Source organism: Pongo abelii, chromosome 9 (genome assembly GCF_028885655.2).
Source record: "Pongo abelii isolate AG06213 chromosome 9, NHGRI_mPonAbe1-v2.0_pri, whole genome shotgun sequence".
NCBI classification, from domain to species: domain Eukaryota; kingdom Metazoa; phylum Chordata; class Mammalia; order Primates; family Hominidae; genus Pongo; species Pongo abelii.
This window is the reverse complement of record NC_071994.2, coordinates 75,622,619-75,644,661: the sequence shown is the minus strand read 5'-3', so window position 1 is coordinate 75,644,661 and position 22,043 is coordinate 75,622,619. Positions and strand designations below refer to the sequence as shown.

Sequence of the window (22,043 nt, the reverse complement as noted above, 5' to 3'; positions counted from 1 at the left end):
CATCTCTACTAAAAATACAAAAATTAGCTGGGTGTGGTGGCGCGCGCCTGTAGTCCCAGCTACTCAGGAGGCTGAGGCAGGAGAATCGCTTGAACCCGGGAGGCAGAGGTTGCAGCGACCCGTGATTGCCCCCACTTTACTCCAGCCTGGCTATAGATCCAGACTCCGTCTCAAAAAACAAAAAAAACCTACGTGCAATCTGACACCCTTTCCCCCAAGATAATCATTGCTAATATTTTGGCGAACCTCTTTCCTGAAATCTCTCCATGCTTATAGAATATTGTGTCAAACCTCACATAAATGTACTTGTGTAGACATGCTGTTCTGTAATCAATTTTTTTCTCTGAAGAATAAATTGTGAATAGCTTTTCATGTCAATAGATTTATATCATCATTTTAAATGGCTCCTTAGTATTGCATTGCATGTATATGTCACGCCTTATTTAAGCAGCACCCTATTGATGAACACTTACTCCCCTCATAATTAACTACGTCATATAACAACTTTGTGCATTCATCTTTTCGAAATTGTTCGATTATCTTTTTAAGGTAAATTCTTAAAAGTAATGGAGTTGGGTCAAGAAGTATGCCCTTTGTCGTTTGGATTCAGGTTGCCGAATCATCCTCAAATTTGCAGGGAGACCAGCGAGGAAGCTCCGGCATTAGTTCTGGTGAGAGACAGCTGAAACGGAGATGGCGAGGGAAGAACAGAATCACAGGTGATCTAGCCCATCAAGGCCCGTCCTCGGTGGGCTGGCGTATTCCTTCCCTTTTTCCTCTCTTTCACTTCTTTTTCTTAACATGGAGGAAGAACCGAGAACTGCATCTCCCAGCATTTCGCAGGGAACACACTCGCTGGGAACTGTAGTACCGGGTCTGAGAAGGGTCCGGAAGGAGAATAGGAAGCTGAGGGGCATGCTGGGAGGTGTAGTCCAGAGAGAGAGAGAGAGAGAGCGAGAGACAGAGTGTGTGTGTGGGTGTGTGTATGTCTATGCAAAGAGGATGGAGACGTTGCGAGTACGGCCCCTTGGGGATGGGGCCTCGGGCGACCTGACTTTCCTCACAGGTGGTCTTTGAGTCTACAAAATCTTCCAGAGGATGGTTGGCTTTATTCCATTGTCCCTGACCGGAGAGGGCGCGGCCCCTCTGCACCAGGCTTGCGGCGGGACGCGCAGGCCGGGCGCGGGCTAAAGCAGGGCATGCCGGGAGTTGTGGTCCCGGCGCTCTGAGGCTGTGGGACGTGTCGCGGCGCCGCGCCGGCTCCTCCTTCCCTGCCCTTCTCAGCGGTCCCCCGCCTCCTCCCTCCGCCTCCTCCTCCCTCGCCCGCAGCCGAGCGTCCCCTCCCCCCACCCGTCGGGCTCCTCGGCGGCTACTGCAGAGGATTCAGAGCAGAGTCGCTGAGGAGGAGGAGGCTCCGGTCCCCGCGCGCCATCCGCCACCCTACTGGACACGGGCGAGGGAGCGAGAGCGTTGCTGCCGTAGCCTCCGGAGAAGACAAGGGCATCGCCGCCTCAGCCGCCGCCGCCGCCGCCGCCGCCGTTTTCGCCTGCAGCTGCTCACCGGTGAGGAGACTCCCCCCGCCACAGGGTCCGCTGGTCCTGAGTCTGGGCCGGTGGCGCTGGCGAGAATGAGAGGGGAGGCTGCGGAGCCCCCGTGCAGGTTGGGGGGAGGGGGTTGAGGTCGCGATGGAACGGCGGGCTGGCGGGGGAGACTTGTCCAGGCGCTGGCTGGGGGTGGGGTGAGGGTGGGACCCAAGCACGTTGGGGGGCGGGCGACAAGGGAGGAGGACTTTTGATGGAGAATAACCCAACCTGGGACAGGAGAGTGGGGTGGGGGCGTCGGGTTGGGATTCGGGATGGTCTTGGGGCGAGGTGGAAGATGAGACTAGGGTGGGATGGCTTTTAATGGGGGAGGGGACTGAATGAGGGTGGTGATTTGGGTTTGGCCTGGAGCAGTTGACAGCTTGGGATCTGAGCTGGGGTGAGGGGTAGGGGAATGATTTCAACGGAGAGTGAGTGGCATGTACAGGGTTGGATAGGACCGTGCGGAGTGTTAATTCAGGAGGGTGGAGTTTGGGGTGGACCTGGGGCAGGATGATGGAGGTGGCAGGAGTTGGGGGTGAGGGGCTTGGCATGGGTTGAGACCCAAGCTTGAAGTGGGTGTTTGTCATCTGGGGCTGGTGGAATTTGTGGAGACTTATGGAATAGCATGGGTTAGGATAGAGCAGAGGAGTGCAATTTGGGGGTTTCCTGGGGTGGACTGATGGAGATTGGAATAGGAGTTGGTGGAGGTGGGACATTCAGTGAGGGGAGTGTGATGGTGAGCTGGCAGGAAGGGGTCACATTGGAAGTCAGGCCCGAAATGGGAGGACAGGGATGAAAATGGAGTGTGGGGCACAGTGGGTTGGATTTAGGGTGATCTTACAATCACTGGAAAAGGCATGGTGGCTCCTTGGTTTCAGGGTCAAGGCAGAGGGCACATAAAACATCACTGGGCTGCATTCATTGAAAGGATAGCGGCAGGGGTGAGCACAGTTGGGGGATGGTATCTTGAAGAAAATGTCCCTTGGCCAAGGTGGCAGAGGGAGTTTTGGAGAAGGACTTTCGGAGATGAGCTGGTAGGCCTGGGGAGGTGGTTGCTGATGGTGAGGTGGCACAGGGGAAATTTAAGGAATGGGAGACCTGGAGTTGTTGGTATGGATGGGGCAGAGAGGATGGAAAGGGACAGTGAGCTATGCCGGAGAGCAGGGGGGAATTGGGTTGGATTATTTTGGTGGTGAAGCATTGGGATGGTCTCCAAGAGACACATGAGGGTTAAGGGTTGGAATACTTAAATGGACAACCTTGGTGGCTGTGGTTGGGCGAGAGGCAGTAAGGCTGTTAGAGAGGACTTTGCAGGGGACACGGAAGAGACCTGCTCATTCTTAGGGGCCATTTTAATCTGTTCGGTTGATCTTTTTGTTTGTTTTATTTATATTAGTATAATTTGGAAGTCAAGTCAGCCCAAAGGGTAAAGTTGAAAGGGGATTTAGTTAAGGTAGAATTAAGGAGGGGAGGGTGTCTTCTGTTATTTGTATATCATAAAAAGTAAGTTGGGGGAAAAAAACATACTTCCAAACTAAAGGTGGGAGAAGATAAACTGGAATGTAATAGATATCTTTATGATGTCTCTGCCTTTTCCTTTCCTCTCTCCTCCTGGTGCATTTAAAAACTAGCCAGGCATTTTGAAATTTAAATAGATTTGATGAGCTTGAGATTGTTAAGGGTGCATTCCTTGCTTGAGAACTAATGAGTGAGCCTGAAAAATATGAGACTGAATTTATTTTGTAGGTAGGTAACATACACATAGGCAAAAAGAGCTTGGGCCTTTTTTTACCCCCTCTTTAAATTGATTGCTTGAAGACGCCATTTGTTAGTGTCCTGGTTTGCAAGGCAATTAGGCCCATCATTGTATTGCAGGCTAATAATCCTGAGATGAGTCTTGGCACCACCGCTTTATGTAAACAGAGAAGACAGGAAATATGGAAATGTCATAAATATTCATTGGTGAGATGGTTTGGTACTGATGGAGTTTTTCATGATTGTCTTTTGACGTTGATAAGATTTAAAATAATTGGACTGTATTTCTAAAGATTGAATTTTCTTCCAAAGGAATTCAGGTGATCAGAATTCTGTCAGATGTGAATAAATAAAGCATATTGAGTCATTTTTATTTTATTTTTTAGGGAATGATGTTGATGTAGGTGCATTGTATTAACTGCAGAAACAATATCTCCACCTATTCATCAGAAATTCGATTTAAACCTTAGCGATATGCTCATTCTTAGGGCAGAATGGTGATAATGGAAGGTACACAGGAGTGCAAATGGAACATCTTTAGAGAAACAGTTTTCTGGACCTAATTGCATTAACAGTGATAATATGTTAAACATAAAGTGGCTGTTGATTAGAGCTCAGACTGAAAAAAAATAAGGAGGGATGTAAAGAAGATAAAATTGGCACCATTGGGATCGAAATAATTCTTTTTATTTTTGTTCAAGCTTCAGAATTTAGCTCGCAAACAAACCATTTTCCTTGGCTTTCACAATTGAGCATATAAAAATACCATTTAGAATCTTTTTTTTTTTTTTAGCTCCAGAATGGGCAGAATGATGGAACGTTGGACTTCTTTGAATTGAAAGTGTTTTGTAATGAGGAAGCTTTCTGTATTATAATAAAGATCAGGTTTGAGCAGTTACCTGTAATTCAGTGAGACTGTAATCTAATGCGAGCATTTCTCTCATAACTTTACTCTGAGGTCTAGACGTTGTTTTTGCAGATCTCCAGGCTTGGTCTAGAGGTGGGATGTTTATATTAAAGCCCTAGCTTTTGAAAGCCCAAAATGAAAAGTGCCTGGGAGAAATGTGTTGGTGCATTTTTTTTCCACAGGCGTGGTTACCTGTGTAGTAGTAATGTGTTTTTGTATCTTTACCTCATTTGATCCTCCAGATATCTTGGTGAGAAGAGAGCAGATGGAGGTATTGGTAGACAGAAGCCTTGGTGGAACGAATAGCCCATGAGTTTAGGAGTTGAGTCCCGGATTCAAATCCCAGTTCTACTACTTGAAAGCTGAGTGATTTCAGTCAAGTCATTAAAAACCTTTCAGATGGCCAGGCATGGTGGCTCACGCCAGTAGTCCCAGCACTTTGGGAGGCCCAGGTGGGTGGATCACTTGAGGTCAGGAGTTCGAGATCAGCCTGGCCAACGTGGCAAAACCCTGTCTCTACTACAAATACAAAAATTAGCTGGTAGCACGTGCCTGTAATCCCGGCTACTTGGGAGGCTGAGGCAGGAGAATTGCTACAACTGGGGAGGTGGGCAGTGAGCCACGATTGCACCACTGCACTCCAGCCTAGGCAACAAGAGCGAAACTCTGTCTCAAAAAAACAAACAAACAAAAAACCTTTCATATTTAGTGGTAATGGCTGCAAAACATTGTGAACATAGTTAATACCACTGAATTTTACACTTATATTTGGTTAGAAAAGGTAAAAATACACACACAAAAAAACCTCAAAAACCAAAAAAACTGGCCAGGCATAGTGGCTCACGCCCATAATCCCAGACTTTGGGAGGCTGAGCTGGGAGTATTGCTTGAGCCTAGGAGTTCGAGACCAGTGAGGGCAACATAGGGAGACCTGTCTCTACAAAAAAAAAAAAAAAATTCGCTGGGTGTGGTAGCGTATACCTGTAGTTCCAGATACTCAGGAGGGAGGGGGGAGGATTGCTTGAGCCAGGGAGGTCAAGGCTGCAGTGAGCCATGATCGTGCTTCCCTGCACTGCAGTCTGGGTTACAGAGTGAGACCCTGTCACACAATCAAACTTCCATACTTCGCAAGGCTGTCAAGGGGAACAAACCAGTTCATGTCCTGAAAACACTGTACATATATGAAATATCTGTTCACTATTTATTTATTTAATGAATGTCTGCTAAGTGCCAGGGGAAATAAAAATGAACAGAAAGCAGTTGTCAAGGAGCTTTCAGTGTCATGGGAAAGAGACAAATACGGTGAGAAAAGTGAGGCAAAATGAATGCTATGGTTAAATGTGGGTTTTGAAGTCTGTCTGCCACTTACTATTAGCTGTGTGACGTTGGGCACAATGAGCTCATTTGTAAAGTGGGGATAATAGAATTAATATCATAGGATTGTTTTGAGGATTAAATAAGATAATCAATGGAAAGCATTTCACACAATATGTTTTATAGTACACATAAAAAAAAATTAGTTGTTGCCTTTATTGTTAGAAAGATAGGCAGAGGCTAGAATGGTGAATAGCCTTGTGTGCCCTACCAATGAGTTCTTAGTATTGTGGTATTTATTAATGACGTATGATTTTGTTTTATGATCTCATGCATATTTGCATGTTTACAGTCTAGGAACTTTAAACAGTTCTTTAAATGCCAAAGTCCTAAACAGATGTTAGCTGTTAGCTTCCTCATTAATAAAATAAGAAGAAAAATTATGCTCTGAGAGTTTAAATGACTTGTTTAAGGTTACACAGTCAGTGGAAAAGTCTGGGTTACAGCCCCCAAATTCTAATTTGTCAACCCCATTTATATCCTTTTTTTAAATTGTAAAATATGTCATATGTATAAAAGTATATTTAACATAAACCCATAACTTAAAGAATAACAAATTGAAGACTTTTCTACTTGCTACCTAGCTTAACAAAAAGGAGATTTCTAGTACCTTTAAAGCCTCTTGTGAGGTCCTACTTGATTGAATCTCCCACCTTCTCTCTCCCTCAGAGATAAACAGTTTCCTGAATTTTATGTGAATCATTTCTTTGCTTTTCTTTATACTTTTACCAAATATGTGCATATCCCTAAACAGTATATTTTTTACCTTTGCAACTTTTTATAAATAGAATTATAGGATATTCTTCTGACTTGCTTTATTCTTATTCTTATTTTTTAACTTTAAAAAAAGCTTTATTTCTTCCACCATTAAATAATGTACGCTCATGATAGAAAGTAGAAATTACAAAAAGTAAAAAGAAGCAAAAGTATTGTTTTTAGTCCCATTACCCAGTAACACTTTTTTTTTTTTTTTGTAGAGACAGGGTCTCGCTATGTTGTCCTGGTCAAGTGATCCTCCTGCCTCGGCCTCCCAAAGTGCTTACAAATGCAGGCATGTGGCACCATGCCTGGCTGGCAAATGCTTTTTGTAGAAAATATTTTGTGCCACATATGGCCTCTGTTGTTCTTTCTCCTCCCTTCCACTCCCCTTCCCTTTCGTCTCCCCATCTCCCTCCCCATTCTTCTCCTTCCCGAAGCCCCTCCTCTTGCTTCTTCTCCCCATTCCTTCTTCTCCCTCCCCTTCTCTTTCTCCTCCTTTTATGTGGTTTTAAGAATGTAAAACTCACAGGCCATACAAAAATAGGCCATGGGCGGGCCATAGCTGGCCGACCCCTGGTATGTTAACAGAAATCAACTCAAAGTTGTAAAATGTTGAAGAGCAAAGAGACTAAACCAAGTTCATATTTCTTGCTTTGTTTTGTTAAATTTAGTTCCTTGGACAGTTATGCATATCTTTAGTATTGAAAACAATGGTATAGAATTTTTTTGTCAAATTATGTTTATCTGAAAGTTTAACATTTTATTAAATGAGCCATTATTTTCTGTATGAAGACACTCTGAGAAAACCTCAGTTTATAAAGTTCCAATACACCTCCTCCTCCTGCCAGTTAGGCAGGTGTCTGGGTTCTTTCAGAATATGCCTATTTTACGATGATATAGGTTGTGCTTTTTCTTAGATATAGACATTTTGAAGGAACCCTGAGATGACATATTTTTCACAGTAAACTTCAATCCCTGGCTACTTGAGATTATGATCTTGATTTGCCTTCTGATCATGTCCCTCAAGCTTGACGATTTCTGCTAACTTGTATTTCTTTTCTAGCCTCTGTTTTATAATTTTTCTAAGTATTTTAGTTTTCTAATGTGTCTTCCTCTTTTATTTTGAGTTGATAGCAAATGTCTCTATCAGTAGATAACAGCTATGCTATTTATACTTATGCCATTTTATATGTAGTTCTTAGGTTGGTCACGTGGCATTGTTTTCATTTTAAGGATGAAGAAATTAAGACTCTAAGAGGGTAGCTGGGTGCAGTGGCTCACACCTGTAACCCCAGGACTTTGGGGGGCCAAGGTGGGAGGATCGCTTGAGCCCAGGAGTTCAAGACCGATCTGATCAACTTAGTGAGCTCCAGTCTCTACAAAAACCAAAAATATTAGCTGGATGTGGTGGTGTGCACCTGTGTTCGTAGCTATTTTGGAGGCTGAGGTGGGAGGATCACTTGAGCCCTGGAATTTGAGGCTACAGTGAGCTATGATCATACCTCTGCTCTCTAGCTTGGGCAAGACTATATCTCAATAAAACGAATAAAAAGATTCAAGAGGGTAATTTGACTTAGGCCTTAAGACAAGTAGGGAATTAGTAGGGAAAGACAAAAGGTACCTAACATTTGAGTGTTTATGGCAGGCAGTATGCTTTGTGCTTTCTTTTCCTTGTAGATAGAATTTAATCCTCATATTTCTATTGTATAAGGAATTGTGACCATTTGACAGAAGAAGAAACTGAAGCAACTGAGGCATATAGTGATTAACTAGTTTGCATTTGTTTACATAGCTAGTAAGAGAAGAAAAGCTCGTATTTAAAAACCTGATCTGCCTTGCTGCAGAGCCATTGTTCTTTTTGTTGTACTACATATAAATCTTCCTGGTTTTAAGCTGTTAAATCAGTAGTCTTCTTTTTTTTTTTTTTTTTTTTTTGAGACAGAGTCTCGCTTTGTCTCCCAGCCTGGAGTACAGTGGCGTGATCTCCGCTCACTGCAAACTCTTCCTCCCAGATTCAAGTGATTCTCCTGCCTTAGCCTCTCGAGTAGCTAGGACCACAGGCACGTGCCACCATGCCCGGCTAATTGTTTGTATTTTTGATAGAGATGGGATTTCACCATGTTGGCCAGGCTGGTCTTGAACCCCTGACCTCAGATGATCTGCCTGCCTCGGCCTTGGCCTCCCAAAGTGCTGGGATTACAGGCGTGAGCCTGCACCCAGCCTAAATCAGTAGTCTTCAACCTACTTAGACAGGTAGTATCTGGCTACTCTTTAGAATCACCTGAGGAACTGTTTTAAAAAAAAGATAAGTGTCAGTTCTACTCTCTACCAGTGTTAACAAAACTTCTGTAGGTGAGCATAAGGCAGATGTGTGTATTTATATAGAAAATATAAATTAAAAATAAATTATATTGAGGTATGTATAACACGTAGAAAAAAATGCACAAAATGTATAAACAGCATTCGGATCAAGAAAGGGAACATTATCTCCTCCTCCAAAGAAACCAACAACTTCTAATAACGTAGATTATTTTTGCCTGTTTATGACGTTTCATAGGTGTGACTGGCTTTTCATATATAATATATTTGTGAGATTCATTTATGTTCTTGTATGTAGGTATAGTGTGTTCTTGCTTATTGCTATGTAGCAACAGTTTCTCAAACATTTTGATGTCTTCACATTCATATTTATTGACAACTCCAGAGAACTTTTGCTTGCAGTGGCGCAGTCATGGCTCACTGCAGCCTTGGCCTACTAGGCTGAAGCGATCCTCCAACCTCAGCCTCCTAAGTAGCTGGGACTACAGGCATGTGCCACTATGCCTGGTTATTTTAAAATTTTTTTGTAGAGACAGGATCTTGCTCTGTTGCCCAGGCTGGTCTCGAACTCCTAGGCTCAAGCAATTCTCCTGCCTCAGCCTCCTAAAGTACTGGGATTACAGGTGTGAGCCACTGCCTTCAGCTGTGTTAGCATATTCTAATGAAAATAAGTATATTATTCTAAATGTAAAAAATTAGAATAATATTTTACATTTAAAACAATCTCTTTAGTATCTTATTGGATCTGCCTCTGCATTCAATCTGTTGCAGTTTGTTGTTTTGCATGGAATATAAAGAAAATCCAGTCCCACAAAGGAGGAATTTTCTTTTTCTTTTTAGACGGTGTTTCGCTCTTGTCACCCAGGCTGGAGTGCAATGGCAGGATCTCGGCTCACTGCAACCTCCGCCTCCTGGGTTCAAGTGATTCTCCTGCCTCAGCCTCCCAAATAGCTGGGACTACCGGCGTGTGCCACCACACCCAGCTAATTTTTGTATTTTTAGTAGAGACAGGGTTTCACCATCTTGCCCAGGCTGGTCTCGAACTCCTGACCTCATGATCCACCCACCTTGGCCTCCCAAGGTGTTGGGATTACAGGTGTGAGCCACCGTGCCCAGCCAAAACGAGGAATGTTTTTATGTAATTGTGGATATTCCTCTTTGATACTACACCAGTCATGTCCAACCCTTTGAATGTGAGGACTTTTTTGCTTATCTGTAGTGGATATCATGAAAATTATACACACTTTTTTTTTTCTTTTCTTTCTTTCTTTTTTTTTTTTTTCAGCTTATCAGCTGTCGTTAGTGTTGGTGTATTTTATGTGAGGCCCAAGTCAATTTTTCTTCCATTGTAGCCCAGGGAAACCAAAAGGTTGGACGCCCATGTTACACCAAAACTTGACAATTGGTAGTTTAAGGTTCATTGCCTTGTACGGTCTGAACCACAACACTGAGCTTTTCATGCTCTGTGACATTAAAGTCCATTGGTCTGTTTTTTTCTTTATTATTTTTAAATTTGCTTATTTCTCCAAGAAAAACCACTGGTCTGTTTGTCCTTTGTTAGATCTTTTACCCATGTATAATTTTTGTAGCATTATGCATTGGTCATTTGGAAAATATTGGTTCACTGAATATCTTAGTCTGCTGAGGCTGCCATACCAAAATGCCATAGACTGGGTGGTTTAAACAACAAAAATTTATTTTCTCGCAGTGCTGCAGGCTAGAAAGAAGTCCAAGATCAGTGTTCCAGCATGGTTAGTTTTTGGTTAGGGCTCTCTTACTGGCATCTGGATGGCCACCTTCTCGATGTTTCCTCACATGGTGGATTGGAGAGGGAGAAGAGAGAGAAAGAATAAGTGCGAGTGAACAGGCAAGCTCTCTGGTGTCTCTTTTTGAAGGCACTAATCCCATCATGGCAGCACCACCCTCATGACCCAATCTAAACCTAATTATAAATCATCTAAACCTAATTATCTCCCAAAGGATCTGTTTCCAGATACTATCACATTGAGGAATAGGGCTTCAATTTATGAATTTTGAGGGGAGGCAGTTCAGTCTATATTACTGAGTTATTGCGGAGCTTCTTTTTTGAGACCGGGTTTCACACTGGAGTGCAGTGGTGCATTCACGACTCACTTTGGCCTCAACTTCCTGGGCTCATGTGGTCATGTAATCCTGCCACCTCAGCCTCCTGAGTAGCTGAGACTTCAGGTGCAGGCCACCGTGTCTTGCTAATTTTTGTAGTTTTTCGTAGAGACGGGATTTCACTGTGTTGCCCAGGCTGGTCTCCAACTCCTGGGCTCAAGTGATACCCCTGCCCCAGCCTCCCAAAGTGCTGGAATTACAGATGTGGGCCACCGCACCTGGCCATGTGCAGATCTTCTGAACTGTATAATGTTTAAGAACCCACATTTGTTAATATCACCACTCATCTCATCAGACAAGTCTTTTCTAATTTTCACTTGAAAGCTCAAATTTTATCATTGGCAACCAATACTGACAGTTGTTTTCGTTGAAGTGACAGTCTCACATTGTTCATTTTCAAAAAATTGTCTGCCAAACATCCAAGTCTGAATAATCATAATTTTTCTGCCAGTCGTTTTTTCAAGTAAAAATGGTGTTTATAAAAAAAACCAGCCAGTACAGTTTGCAACTCAATTACACAAGTGCTTTAGTGCTTTTCTTTGAGACAATTCTTGTACCTTAATATGCAGCAGAAATGCTTTATGTGAGGCTGGGTGCGGTGGCTCACGTCTGTAATCCCAGCACTTTGGGAGGCCGAGGCGGGTGGATCACCTGAGGTCAGGAGTTTGAGACTAGCCTGGCTAACATGGTGAAACCCCATCTCTACTAAAAATACAAAAATTCGCTGGGCGTGGTGGCACGCGCCTGTAATCCCAGCTACTCGGGAGGCTGAGGCAGAAGAATCTCTTGAACTGGAGAGGCAGAGGTTGCAGTGATCCAAGATTGCGCCACTGCCCTCCAGCCTGGGCGACAGAACTAGACTCCATCTCAAAAAAAAAATGCTTTAAATGTACATTCCATTTTTCCATTTCTTCACATAGAATATGAAACAGATGTATAATTAAGGATTAAGATTTAGTGAAATTAATACTTTGTTTTGGAGATGGAGTTTTGCTGTGTTGCCCAGACTGGTCTTGAACTCCTGGCACCAAGTGCTCCTCCTGCCTCAGCTTCTCCAGTAGCTGGGACTACAGCTCTGCACCACTGTGCCTCGGTAAAATTAATAGTTTTTATGACTTCCAGAAGATTCCTTTTTTTTTTTTTTGAGACGGAGTCTCGCTTTGTCACCCCAGCTGGAGTGCAATGGTACGATCTGGGCTCACTGCAACCTCCGCCTCCTGAGTTCAAGCAATTCTCCTGCCTCAGCCATCCAAGTAGCTGGCGTTACAGGCGCCCGAAACCATGCCCAGCTAATTTTTGTATTTTTAGTAGAAACGAGGTTTTTGCCATGTTGGCCAGGCTGGTCTCGAACTCCTGACCTCAGGTGATCTGCCCACCTTGGCCTCCCAAAGTTCTGGGATTACAGGTGTGAGCCGTTGCGTCTGGCAAGAACATTCTTTAATGAAACTGAAACTTAGTTTTTTTTTTTTTTTTTTTTTTTAACATGTCCATGAAGAATGCAATGACACTATTAGTTTGGTGTCACTGCCTTGATTCAGTATAAAATGATATATTTTTATTTGTTGATATTATTATGTTTCTAGGCTTTACTTATTTCTTATTGGGAGAATGGCTGATGTTGTCAAACCTTTACTAAAAATACTGTTTTGAAAGCCAATGTGAATGCAATTTTTTCTTTGCCTTAGTAGAATAAAAAAACTTTAGAGTTGAACAGTTTCATAACTTTGTCAGGATGTTAGAAAATTAATTGGGCTTGGTGCTTACTTTTCTCCACTTTGTGGTTAAGGAAAGGTGTGAAGTGGCTTTTAGAGAACTATCCATAGCTATGCGTAAGAGTGGTTTTTAAGGTATATTAGGTCTCCCTACCCTTAGCCTGGTGCATTTACAGTAGAAAAAGACAAAGGTACAGATGTAGCCATAGGCAAATAATCTTGTATAATGACTTTGGTTTTTCACTGTGATTGGACAGAGGAGAATGGAGAAAGAAGTAGTCTAGACAAGTCATAGTGCTAAACATTATTTTATCTTCCAGTTAACACCCCTGTATAGCCTGGAACCTTTGTTCTGGGGGTGGGAAATTAACATTCATTGTGTACCGACATTGTGCTAGACCCTCTTATCTTACTTAAACCTGACAATTTTTCTGTGTGTATGTGGCCATATTTTTTAGTTTTAGACATTTAAAAAGATGATGATGATGATTTTTTATTTTTTTTGAGATGGGGTCTTGCTATATTGCCCAGGCTGGTCTTGAACTCCTGGACTCAAGTGATCATCCTGCCTTAGCCTCCTGCATGGCTGGAACTACAGGTGTATGTCATTGCACCCTGCTGTGGTGGTCATAATTATTTTATGTGTAAGAAAACAGAGGCTCAGAGATGTTGAGCTATGCAGGCCCATCAGCCAATAAGTGACTAGGGTGGGATTTAATCCCCACACTTTTCTGCCTCCAAAACCTATGAGTGCTTTTTCCTATGTGACATGCTGCCTTCCAGAGACAGTGTCTCACTGATTATTTGTATATCCCTGATACTTGGAACCTAGCAGGGGCTTAGTACATTTTTGTGGAGTGATTGAGCCAGTGCTAAGTGAGTGAACCAGTTTTTACAGAGCAGGATATAACTCACCCCTCTGAGCTAATGTGCATGTTGGTACTACAAAGTATAGAGTAATGCAGTGGTTTTGCACACTAGGATCTGGTCACCATTTGTTGCTGTGGGGAAAGGGTCAATCTCTTTTTTTTTTGAGACGGAGTCTTACTTTGTCACCCAGGGTGGAGTGCAGTGGCATGATCTTGGCTCACTGCAGCCTCTGCCTCCCGGGTTCCAGTGATTCTCCTGGTTCAGCCTCCTGAGTAGCTGGGTTTACGGGCACGCACCACCATGCTCAGGTAATTTTTGTATTTTTAGTAGTGACGGGGTTTCACCATGTTGTCCAGGCTGGTCTCAAACTCCTGACCTTAGGTGATCCTCCTGCCTTGGCCTCCCAAAGTGTTGGAGTTACAGGCGTGAGCCACTACGCCTGGCCAGGGTCAGTCTTCTTGATGATAAATGTAAAACTGTTTAAATAATTTGGATATTTAGTAGTCTAAGAAATTTAATGGGATGAATTTTCCCTAGATTGTTAATGATCTCTTTAGAAATACATACTGCATCTACTTTGTTCTGGCTTACTCTCTTAATAGCTATGAGACCTTGGGTATGTTACTACACTTTTCTGTGTTTCATTTTTGTAACCTTTAAAAGGGAAGTGTAGTAATAATTGTACATAATTCCTACGTAGTTGTGAGGATTGAATGAGATAATTCATAGAGAACTTACCACAGTGCTTGGCAAATATTAATTACTCAATAAATGGTAGCTGTTATTAATGTTATCTTTCTAGAGTGGAAGTATGGAATTTATTGTGACTTTCAGTATATGAAGAAGGAATAATGTTTTGTCTTTTAAAACACCTTTATTAGAGAAATTAAGCGCTGACTTTACTGGTTTCTGTATTTTGGGACCTATTTTCTGGTTGTAGCTTACTTGGTCTCTTCTTGGCAACAGAGATCAAACTTTGGCTATTTGCCTGGATTTCTTGGTGAACCAGTGGAGGTATGGTATGACCTTTGACTCTCCATCATTCTTTTTTTTTTTTGGTAGAGATGAAGTCTTGTTATGTTGCCCAGGCTGGTCTTGAACTGCTGGCCTCAAGCAATCCTCTGCTGCCTTGGTCTCCCAGAGTGCTTGGACTCTATCATCTTTTTAAACTTTGTGGTTTTTGGTTGAAACAGATTGGATTGTTCTGGAGAGTTCACTGAGGTTGATAGTTCTTTCTGAATTAAAAATGTCAGTGGACTGGGCGTGGTGGCTCACGCGTGTAATCCCAGCACTTTGGGAGGCTGAGGCAGGCGGATCACGAGGTCAGGAGATCAAGACCATCCTGGCTAACACGGTGAAACCCTGTCTCTACTAAAAATACAAAAACAAAATTAGCCGGGCATGGTGGAGGGCGCCTGTAGTCCCGGCTATTCCGGAGGCTGAGGCGGGAGAATGGCGTGAACCCGGGAGGCGATGCTTGCAGTGAGCCGAGATTGCGCCACTGCACTCCAGCCTGGGTGACAGAGCAAGACTCCGTCTCAAAAAAAAAAAAAAAAAAGTCAGTGGGCCAGCCGTGGTGGCTCACACCTGTGATCCCAGCACTTCTGGAAGCCAAGGCAGGAGGATCACTTGAGACTAGGAGTTTGAGACCAGCCTGGGCAACATCTCTACAAAAAAAAAAAAATAAATTAGCTGGCAGTGATGGCACATGCCTGTGGTCCCAGCTACTCGGGAGGCTGAGGTGGGAGGATCGCTTGGGCCCAGGAGGTTGAGGCTGCAGGGAGCACTGATCATGCCATTGCACTCCAGCCTGGGTGACAGAGTGAGACAATGTCTCAAAAAAAAAAAAAAAGTCAGCGAATGTAAAAAACACCCCTTTCTAAATTTTTTCTGACTGGATCAATCATCATTGAGGAGGTACAGTATTTCTCCATATCCCTGCCCCAGAAGCAAAGGAGTGTTTTTAAAAATATTTTTCTGTGTTTACTTACATTTTGATCAGGCTGTGTAATTATGAAGGGAAAAACCAACACCCTTTAAAATGAGTACATCTGAAAGCCTGCCCTTCAACCAAGTGTCATTGTAGGGACACTGTCTCCCAGTTAGGAGTTAGTGTTAAACTCTTGACTTAAAACCTTTGAGATGAGGTCCAGGTTTCCCAATATGGTATCTGAGGTAGTTCAAGATCCTCTCCCCAACTTCCTCACCATTGTCATTTATTGTCTCTCCTCCTGGCTTGTACATTTTACCTCCAGTACTCCTGAAGTTTGCATTGTACTATGTAGTTCTTCAGAGATGAGGTATAAACAAATAAGTTGGCTGGGTGTGGTGGCTCATGCCTGTAATCCCGGCACTTTGGGAGGCCGAGGTGGGTGGATCACGAGGTCAGGAGTTCAAGACCATCCTGGCCAACGTGGTGAAACCTTGTCTCTACTAAAAATACAAAAATTAGCTGGGCATGGCGGCGCGTGCCTGTAGTCCCAGCTACTCAGGAGGCTGAGGCAGGATAATCGCTTGAACCCAGGAGGCGGAGTTTGCAGTGAGCCGAAATTGCGCCACCGCACTCCAGCCTGGGCAATGGAGGGAGACTCCATCTCAAAAAAAAACCCGAAAACCAAGTTACAGTTCAATGTTATAGATGTTATAAAATAAGTAGCAGAGATGGGGTATTCAAACCTTCTTTTAGGGAAGAGTTCTTGGAGGAAGAGTAACCTGAGCTTATTTTTGAAAGAAGACTAGGTCTTATGTGTGAACAATTCTGGACACGGAGTCAGAAGAACTGAATTTGAACCCCAGCTCAGCCACTTACTAGCTGTCTGACTTGGACAGGTTGTTTAAGTACTGTGTGAATCTCAGTTTTTTCCCATGTAAAGTGGGGACAGTCATATCTATATCCACCTTTGAAATTTAATACATTTGAAAGAAGCTCATAAATGTGGTATACAAGTATTCTGTTTTTTAGCTCATAAATGTGGTATACAAGTATTGTATTCTGTTTTTTTTCCAAGCCAAACTGTATCCAGCTTTATTAAAGATACTGTCCATAAACAATCATGGTATTTCAGGCAGGACATGTGCAGACAGTCATTAACAGTATACAACAGGTTTCAAACTCCCTTCTTTAATGGCCTACCAAAAATCAGAAAGCCACTATAAAACCCAATGAAGTCTTCATCTGATGCTCTGAACAGGGAAAGTTTAGAGTGAGGGTTGACATCTCACATTTAGCATGTTGTTTAACAACTTTTCATAAGCTGACCCTGACTTTCAGGAAGTGAAGTGAAAGTGACAGAATTTACCTGAAGATCCACAATCTAGAAACGGAACCACTGCTCTTTTGACAGGTGCCATCTCAGTGGCATCACTGGAAAGTCCAGATTGCCTGACACACTGGTAACCAATGATTAGGGGTCAGGTCCCAACAGATGTCTGGGTTTAAGGGAGTTAAGTCTAGCTGAAAGGTGGAAAGGGAGAAGAGGACATAAAAACAAATTTGTTTTTCCATACCACAAGGCTTTTGTGCCAAGGTGGCCATTTGTGTCAAAGTCAGGGAATCCTTGCTCCTGGGAGCCAAGGGGAAGTCTCTCAAAACTGGAAGAGAAAGGTGTTTTCCCCACATCAATCCAGCTTTGGAGACATTTTATTAGTGACATATGCCCCTTCCTCTCAAAACAACAATGACATGTTCTGTGTGCTAACAACATAGCTTAAAAAAGTAAAACAAAATTCTGCATTTTTATAAAACTTGATTAAAAATAGTATTTCAAACTGTACAGTCACCAGAAGTACATGGTTATTAAAAATGCACACACTTCGCTTGGCATCTCTAGCACCTTCAGCTTTCTGTGCCTGGTCTGTTTTGGCATCTCTATTTTCTGCAGGGTTATCCCCCTCCTGGTCAGCCTCAGCTTTTCCCTTTTTCCCTTTGGGTACCTTCTCTCCCTTCTTTGCAGGGGCATTTTTAGGCCTGGGCTCTATCTTTGGAGGAGCAGGTTTAGCAGACAATCTTGTGGATCTTCTCTGTGGTTCATCCTCACCTTGGCTTTATCTCCTTTAGCATCCCCTTCAGCCTTTCTCTTGGGCATGGTGGTGGCGACAGCGACGGCGGCGGGACATAGGCACTGGGGTGTGGGATGCAGCGGAGCACAGGCTTTGGTTGGTCTGGGGGTCGTTCTCACCTCTTCTTCTGGTTTTTGGTTTTTACTTATTCATTGACAATTATATTTTGACAGATTGTAGCATCAGTTTTCTTACCCAAACCAGAAATAAGTGAGGAAAATATTGAGTATATTAGTTTGTAGGTGTCATTTATGAAGTGCTAACACTGTAAACATGTATCAGGGCAAAGATTTTAAAGTTCAGATCCATGAAACTTTGATTCTGTGCTGTTGTGCAAGATACTGCTTAAGGTCCCTAAATGAACGGTGTCTGAAGAATTATTGAGTTTGCTTCTGAGTGGCTTGGATAGCAACAAGCTGAACTAGAAAGAGCCTCATTTCTTGTCAGAAGACTTATGCTTGCGTCCAGGTGATGCAGCTTATATCTGTGCCACCACTGAAGGTTATTTAACATTTCAGAGTTTCATTTTCTCCATCAGTAAAAGAGAAAAATAATAGTTACTTTGTAGACTGTGAATTAGGAATAAACTGGATAAATTGCTTACCACTAGCTTTCATCAGTTAAAAGTTAATTTATGGAATATTAAACAAATTTCCATTTAATTACAGTAGATTTCTTTAGAGAAACTTGCTCTAAATGGTGGGTGGGGGGAATTCTGTTATTTATGCTTTACTGACACTGATGATGTTTTACCTCCTTCTTCCAGTTATTCCTCAATAATTTTGTAAGGTGAGTTTAAATCTCAGCTATTGTACTTACTTGCTGTGTGACCTTCAAAGTTACTTATTCTTTCTATAACTTATTTTCTTCATCTATTAGGTGGAGAATTAATGGCATTTATATTATATAGTTACTTAATCTTTCTATAACTTATTTTCTGTATCCATTAGATGGAAACATAATGGTATTTACATTATATAATTGTTAGGAAGTAACTAAAGTGCTTAGTTCACTGTTTGGCACATAGTATGATTTCAGAAAATGGTAGTGCTATGGACTGAGTGTATCCCACCAAAATTCATATGTTGAAACCCTAATCCTCAGTGTGATGTTTGGGGTGGGATTTTTGGGAAGTCATTAGGTCATTAGGATGGAGCTCTATAAGTGCCCGTATAAGAAGAGACACTGCAGAGCTTAATTCCTCTCTCTCTGCTTTCCACTATGTGAGGATACAGTGAGAAGAGGGCCATCTGCAAACCAGGAAGCTGACTGTCACCAGACACCAGATCTGCTAGTACCCTGATCTTGGACTTCCCAGCCTCTAGACCTGTGAAAAATAAATGTTTGTGGTATTCTGTTATGTACACAGCCTGAACTGACTAAGATGGATAGCATTGTTATTATCACTTTCATTTTATAAACGAGAAGATGAATACAGATTTAGAAACCTGATTAGATTTATAGTAAGAGGCAAGGATGGGATTCAATCCAGGTTTGTGTGATGCCAAAGACTTTACTGTTTATTCTTTTACCAGGCTATATTTTCTAATTAACATTTCATTTGTACGGAAACGTATTCTGAAATGCTGTAGAGTGCTTGGAAATAATTTGTTATTCTTAGGTATTTAAAACTTTCAGTGATGTTTTACTAACCGTTTACATAAACTTGAAACTAAATTGGTTAGGGAAAGAACTCTTTGGCCTGGCCTCCCTGTGATCAGACAGTTTTAGGGCAGATATTCTGGGGTGGTAGTCAGTGGTTAGTAAAAAGAAAATTGTGTGTGTGTGTTTGTGTGTGAGTGTATTTTCTCCTAAACAGCTTCATTGAAGTAAAATTGACATACAATAAGTGATACAAATTTTATGTACAATTTGCTAAGTTTTGACATACATATACACCCATGAAACCATCACCACAAAGCGGATGGTGAACATACCCGTCACCTCCCAAGTTTCTTAGTGCCCCTTTGAAGTCTTTCCCTCCTCATTCTCCTCATATCCCCCCATTTAAGCAACCACCTATCGGCTTTTCTATCACTATAGATTAAACAATGGTCAGATCAATCAAGATTCAGTCAGTTCACCTCTCAGCTGTAGTTTGATCATCTGTGAAACAGAGATTCTACCATCTTCCCAAAGGACCACCAGAGAAGATTAGGATTAATGTATATAAAGAGCCTAGCATAATGTCTGATGCATATAGTAGGCCCTCAATCCCTAGAAGCCAGTATTACCAGCAAGCTTTCACTTGGTGGTCTAGAGTACATTTAGGAGTTCAGAGTGCCAAAATGCATTTCTGTCACTTAGAGCTCCTGTTCTCTTCCACTGAATGGGCTTCCAGTGTTTTTGAAACAGGAAAATTTACATTTAGGCAGCTTAAGGCCCTAAGGGACTTTCTGTTGCTCCTACCTTCCTTCCCTCATGCACAGTGTTACACATGCTATTAATTATGAACAGATGTTCTTCAATAATAAGCAAAGATCTCCACAGCAGATTTTTGAGTTCTTTATGCCTATGTTTAAGTCTGGCATTGTGATCAAGCTGCATAAGCAATGAGTTTGTAGTCAGAGTTCTGGGTTTTAGTTCCTATTCTGCCATGGGCAAATCATAAAATCTTTCTGAGCCTCAGTTTTCTCAGTGTCAAGTGGTGGTGGTGGAGTCATACCTCAGAAGTTTGTTGAGAGGATCAAAGGAGAATTCTGAAAGTGAATTGTATGATGAGGTTATAGTTCATCTGCATCCTCCCATGACTGCCTCACAGTGTTAGAACTTTGTAAAAGGATCAGGTAGCATTTAAATCTGATATCTTACAGGTTTTTAATATAAGTATTTTAAATTGGGCTCTGCTAATAGAATAAAATGGCAAAAATAAATAACAACAAATAAATAATTTGTTAAATTATTTGCTCAAGGTTAAAAGTGCTTCCATTTTAAAGTCAGAGAAACTTTAATTCAGATCTTAGTTAAGTAGCTGTGTGACCATGGACAAGTTATTTAATTTATCTGAGCCTTAAATTCTCACCTGTTAATAAGGCATATCTGTTCTACCTCAGAGGGTTGTTGGGAGGATTAGAAATAATATGTGTACAGTAGTTGGCATATAGCAGATGCCCAGTGATGCTGGCTTCATTCCTTCCATTTCCAAAATTGGTAGATTTGTGGATTTGTTGAACTATTCCTGAAGGGATTACTTTTGCCTTCTCTATTCCGTGATGCAGTTCAGCACAGGTTAGCTGTTAGGTAGTGTCTCAGGTTTCCCATTCAAGTCTGTAAATGTCATTTGAGCTTTGTGGTGCTAACAGTTATTGCAAAGGAATTTTTTTTTTTTTTTTTTAATAATGGGTGGCACCTATGCTTTGCTTTTGTACTTTCTCATCAATTCTCATTGCTCTGTCTAGCTAGAGATACTTTGTATTGTGAGAACCAGGGAAACTAGGGGCCATTTTCTTGTCTCTCTGTGTTTATTTGGGTTGGAGGATTGTCTAAAAGTTCCCTAGTGAATAAAGTAGATTTGCTGAGTTCAGATTCTTCCCTCCTGGGTGAGCCCAGGATCGAACTACTGGGCAAGAAAAGAAATAGGAAAATGTGGAGAAAACTGGTGAGTTCTGTTTGTAAAGTTGTCAGGATCTTTGAATTGGGGGGCATGTAGAAAACAGTTGATTCCCCATTTCCCTCTTCCCTTCCAGAGCCTGTACACTCCAACACAAAGGGAGCTTTAAGATGGAGGTCTGCATTGTAATTTCCTAGAAATTACTGCTTCTGGTAACCGCTCATTCAGTTTTCACCTCTTTGCTGCAGTAGATGAAACAATGGGGACAATAAAACCATTTATCTGATGGCTGTAGCCTCAATGGGATGTTTGTTTTAATAATGGTATAATTTGCAGGGTTCATAAATTGTGATTTTATTCTCATGGAAATAACTGCCCGGTGGTATTTGGATTCTCAGGTCTCCTGTTGTGGATAATTTTGCTAACATTCTGGCTGACAATTCCCTTTATTCTATACTTCGATTTAGATTGTTCATGCTGGTTGGGTAATTAGCCCAGAACAGAGCCAGTTTTTTTCAGTTTGGGGCTGGCAGGTGGTTACTAGGTAACTAAAAGATCTTCTGAATGGGGAAGAAACTCTGCTTAGGGATTCAAGGCGAATACCCAGGTTTGTTTTGATTATCTGGGATTAAAAGAATTATCTAATACCAAAATATTTGATGAAAATTGAAAATTTAATTCATCTGAATATTTATTTTCCATGACACCAAACAACCTATTATATTTGGAATATCTTATGTTTGAGTTTTAAATTTTCATTTGCATGTTTTGGCAGGGAATATCCACAGAGGGCAGAGGCTGATAATAGCTACACATGCTAGACATTGCCATAGGTGTTTTACTTACATTATGTCTAATTTTTTTTTTTTTTTTTGACATAGTTTGACTCTTGTTGCTCAGGCTGGAGTGCAGTGGCATGCTCTAGGGTCACTGCAACCTCCACCTCCCAGGTTCAAGTGATTGTCCTGCCTCAGCCTCCTGAGTAGCTGGGAGTATAGGTTCCTGCCACTACG

The 22,043-nt window shown here is 42.1% G+C and overlaps 1 protein-coding gene across 8 annotated transcripts in view; it reads left to right on the top strand.

Moving 5' to 3' along the window:
* The first annotated feature begins 546 nt into the window (after positions 1-546).
* FAM168A (family with sequence similarity 168 member A) overlaps positions 547-22,043 on the top strand; it is a 201,808-nt gene continuing 180,311 nt past the window's right edge. Inside the window, exon 1 of one of the 8 annotated variants that reach the window (XM_054524799.2) lies at positions 547-719. The gene's annotated coding sequence lies outside the window, so the exon portion shown is untranslated. Of the gene's footprint in view, positions 720-1,348; positions 1,563-22,043 lie in introns of those variants that run through there. The other 7 variants (XM_054524797.2, XM_054524798.2, XM_063728202.1 and 4 more) reach the window with 7 other exon arrangements.